The 4,865-nt window shown below is 45.5% G+C and overlaps 1 non-coding gene across 1 annotated transcript; it reads right to left on the reverse strand.

The window, feature by feature from the left end:
• Nucleotides 1-459: 459 nt before the first annotated feature.
• On the reverse strand, nt 460-562 carry LOC136327979 (U6 spliceosomal RNA). The gene has a single exon (XR_010730026.1). It is a non-coding gene; the product is annotated as a U6 spliceosomal RNA (small nuclear RNA).
• Between the last annotated feature and the right edge of the window lie 4,303 nt (nt 563-4,865).

A 4,865-nucleotide genomic window follows, 5' to 3' on the forward strand; every position in this document is an offset into this window, starting at 1 on the left:
ACGCAGAGAAGGCCCAGATGGAGGCCAGCTGGTCAGAACCCACACAAGATCGGTCCCCATAGTAACAGTCAGGATGGAACCAGCAGCCAAGAGATCACCTAAGAAAGGGAGGCTGAGAGAATCTAGATAGGCCTGGGGTACGTACATTGCAAGGAGGAAAACTATACAGCAGTGAAAAAGCATACAGCTGAGGTATCCATGTGGATGATTCGGATCCAGAAATGTTGAACTGAAAGGCAAGTTGCAGAAGTGGCCATACAGTACAGCTTATTTATATAAAGTTCAAAAACAGGTCAAAGTAAACAGTATACTCTATAGAAAAGCAAGGGACAATAAAGGAATAAATCCAAAACTGAGAACAGAAGTTCCTTCCTGGGAGTTAGGAGGAGGAGACTGAGATGGGGCCATGGAAAACATCAAAGAAAGGGTTTTTTGTGTTGTTGCTGCTGTTCTTTTTTTTTTTTAACGGAATGCTTCACAACTTTGCATGTCATGCTTGTGCAGGGGCCATTCTAATATTCTCTGTATTGTTCCAATTTTAATAATTGTACTGCTGCCTGACCTGTGGTGGCGCAGTGGATAAAGCGTCAACCTAGAAACACTGAGGTTGCCGGTTCAAAACCCTGGGCTTGCCTGGTCAAGGCACATATGGGAGTTGATGCTTCCTGCTCCTCCCCCCTTCTCTCTCTCTCTCCCCTCTCTATAATGAATAAATAAAATCTTAAAAAAAAAAAAGAAAAAAATAATTGTACTGCTGAATTGGGCACTTTTTAAAAAAATTGTGACAAAATTGATATAATGTCAGCTTTACCATTTTTCTTTTTCTTTTTCTTTTTTTTTTACAGAGACTGAGAGAGAGTCAGAGATAGGGACAGACAGGAACGGAGAGAGATAAGAAGCATCAATCATCAGTTTTTTGTTGTGACAACTTAGTTGTTCATTGATTGCTTTCTCATATGTGCCTTGACCGTGGGCCTTCAGCAGACTGAGTAACCCCTTGCTCAAGCTAGCAACCTTGGGTCCAAGCTAGTGAGCTTTGCTCAAACCAGATGAGCCCACGCTCAAGCGGGCAACCTCGGGGTCCCGAACCTGGGTCCTCTGCATCCCAGTCCGACGCTCTATCCACTGCATCACCGCCTGGTCAGGCAGCTTTACCATCTTAAGGTCTACAGTTCAGTGGCATTAAGTACATTCACATTGTTGTGCAACCATCACTGCCATTTAACTTGGGAACTTTCTCATCATCTCTGTCTTAGTTAGCTTGGGCTACCAGAACAAAATAGACAAGATGGCTCACACACAAAGTATTTATTTCTCACTGTTCTGAAGGCTGGGAAATCCAAGGTCAAGGTGCCAGCACAATCAGTTCCTGGTGAGGCCCCAGGAACTGTCTTGGTTTGTAGACAGCCACCTTGTCCCTGTGTGCTCACATAGCCTTTCCTTGGTCTGTGTATGGAGAAAGCTCCCTCTTCCTCTTCCTAGAAGCACACTAATCTCATCATGACGGTCCCACTCTCCTGGTCTAATCTAAACCTAATCATCTCCCCAAAGCTCTAGCTCCAAACACCATCACACTGGAGGTTGAGGCTCCAACCTATCAGCTTGGGGAGGGCACAAATATTCAGCCCAGCACAATCCCAAACAAACTCTACACCTAATGGGTAAATAAGTCCCCACGATTCCCCCTCCAGCCAGCCACTGACAACTATCATTCTATTTTCGGTTGCTATAAATCTACCTACTATAGCCTGACCAGGCGGTGGCACAGTGGATAGACCATTGGACTGGGACACAGAGGACCCAGATTCAAAACCCCAAGGTCGCCAGCTTGAGTGTGGGGTTGCTGGCTTGATCCCAAAGGTCGCTGGCTTGAAGCCCAAAGTAGCTGGCTTGAGCAAGGGGTCATTCTCTCTACTGTAGCCCCCAGGTCAAGGCACATATGAGAAAGAAATCAATGAACAACTAAGGTGCTGCGACAAAGAGCTAATGCTTCTCAAATTTCTTCCTTCCTGTCTGTCTATCCCTATCTCTCTCTCTCTCTCTCTCTCTCTCTCTCTCTCTCTCTCGCTGTCACAACAAATAAACAAATAAATCTGCCTACTATAGGTATTTCAAATATGTGGAATCATACCATCATTTTTCCTTTTATATCTGGCTAATTTCACTTAGCATAATGTCTCCAAGGTTCATGCATATTGTAGCCTGTGTCAGGATTTCCTTCCTATTTAAGACAGAATAATAATAACCTATGGTATATGTATAGCAAAGTAGTTAATTCCATTCATCTGCTGATGGATATTTGGGTTGTTTCTACCATTTGGTTACAGTGAATAATATAACTATGAAGGTGGTAAACATTTGTTTCTTAAGGTAATGGTGATAATATGTTACCTCCATTTTTTTATTGATTGATTGATTTTAGAGAGGAAAGGAGAGAGAGGGACAGAAACAAAAAAAGAAATAAGAAGGAAGGGAAGGAGGGCAGTGACGGCTGCACAATGTGAAGGTACTTACTGCCACTGAGCTGTACACTTTCAAATGGTTAGGATGGTAAGTTGTTGTGGATTGTTGTGTATCTTTAGCCACAATTTAAAATAGAAGCAGGAAGAGGAAGGAGGGAGGGAAGGAAAGTGTCAGATCAGGCAAAGCCTTGTGACTGTGGTAAGGATCTGAGGTTTTAACAATTTCTTTTTTTTTAATATTTTATTTATTAATTTTTAGAGAGAGAGGAGTGAGGGGGAGAGAGAGAGAAACAGAGAGAGAGAGAGAGAGAGAAGGGGGAGGATCAGGAAGCATCAACTCCCATATGTGCCTTGACCAGGCAAGCCCAAGGTTTCGAACCGGCGGCCTCAGTGTTCCAGGTCGACGCTTTATCCCACTGCGCCACCACAGGTCAGGCTGAGGTTTTAACAATTTCTATGCATTGTCTGAATTTTTACAAGAAGTCTAGGCAAAGGGTTCTATCAAAGAGGGAGAATCAAGTTCCCCTTTCCCTTTTTTTAAGCAAGAAAAATCAAGCCAACTGGGAGTGGGCTGCCTGTTGGAGGCGCCCCAGACTGCCGGCAGCATTAGGACCAGCTTGCCCCCTCTCATCTAGCATATGAATGGCAGGACCACTGCCAGGAGGAGAGGCCGCGGGCATCAGACGTCAGGCACGGACTGAGCATGCGCTCCAGGCAGGGTCCTCCCTGGGTGCTCAGGGAATGGACAGGCAGGTGACTACGGAGCAGGTCCACCAACCTGACCTTCAAAGAGCTGCTCACAGGCGAGAAGATAAGACTCTGGGAGAGGTCCCTGACAATACAAGATGATAAGGGCCCCTCTACAGTCTGAACACACCCACATCATATAGCCTTATCTTTGTGTGTTAGAGTTATTTATTTACAGGCCATTGGAGAAGGAAGACTGGGGGTTCTTTGAGGGCATTCATTGATTCAGGCATTTATTCAACTGTGTACACAGGCACTGATTCGGGACAGCTGGCATGGAGCAGATGCTTAACAAACATTACCTAGCATTCAGTAGGCACTCAATAAATGTTCCTTGAACTGTATACATAACTTGCACCTGAACTGGCACACAGTTGGTGTTCAATAAATGTTGAACTTCCTGAAGGAAGGACTAGCCCAGGGCCTGGTACACCAGAAGTACTCTACTCACTGAGGGTTATACCCTCTGCCTCTATTTATTTATTTATTTATTTATTTATTTATTTTTAACGTCAGAGAGAGGGATAGACAGGGACAGACAGACAGGAACAGAGAGAGATGAGAAGCATCAATCATCAGTTTTTTGTTGCGTGTTGTGCCACCTTAGTTGTTCATTGATTGCTTTCTCATATGTGCCTTGACCACGGGCCTTCAGCAGACCGAGCAGCCCCTTGCTGGAGCTAGCGACCTTGGGTCCAAGCTGGTGAGTTTTTTGTTCAAACCAGATGAGCCCGCGCTCAAGCTGGTGACCTCGGGGGGTCTCAAACCTGGGTCCTTCCTCCTTCCACATCCCAGTCCGATGCTCTATCCACTGCACCACCGCCTGGTCAGGCTATTTTTTTTTTAATTTTATTATTCTTATTTATTTTTTTGGTGACAGAGACAGAGAAAGTCAGAGAGAGGAAAGATAGGGACAGACATGTCGGAAGGGAGAGAGGTGAGAAGCATCAATTCTTTGTTGCGGCACCTTAGTTGTTCATTGATTGCTTTCTCATATGTGCCTTGACCGGAGGGCTCCAGCAGACTGAGTGATCCCTTGCTCAAGCCAGCAACCTTGGGTTCAAGCTGGTGAGCCTTGCTCAAACCAGATGAGCCTGCGCTCAAGCTGGCGACCTTGGGGTCTCGAACCTGGGTCATCCGTGTCCCAGTCCGATGCTCTATCCACTGTGCCACCGCCTGGTCAGGCTCTCCTGCCTTTCTAATCTACCTCCATCCTGAGCCTGAATCCTAGAAACTGAAGTCCAGACACCAAACTGGAGGTACAGACCATCACCTATCCATCCATCAATCCAACAAGTATTTAATAAGGATCTACTGTCCCCCAGTCACTGGGGATACTGCAGCAAAAAGAAAGCAAGGAAGGGTTCTTCTCTCATTTGCTCACATGCCAGTCGGGGAGAGAGACACTAAGAAAAGTAAAGAAATCTAAAAAACAAACAAGCAGGTAAGGTTAAGAACTGATGTTGACGTTAAGGAAACCCCGGTGATGTGAGAGACTGCAGGAAGTGGTGGGTGAGATGGATCAATCAGGGAAAGACCTCTTTAAGAGAAGGTGACATTGAGCTTAGGTCTAAAAGGGAAGATGCAGCCAGCCATATGAAGATCTGGCAGAAGAGCATTTAGGTAGTGTGAACAGCATGTGCATAGGCCTTGAGG

This window comes from Saccopteryx bilineata, chromosome 2 (genome assembly GCF_036850765.1).
Source record: "Saccopteryx bilineata isolate mSacBil1 chromosome 2, mSacBil1_pri_phased_curated, whole genome shotgun sequence".
In the NCBI taxonomy this organism is placed as follows: Eukaryota; Metazoa; Chordata; class Mammalia; order Chiroptera; family Emballonuridae; genus Saccopteryx; species Saccopteryx bilineata.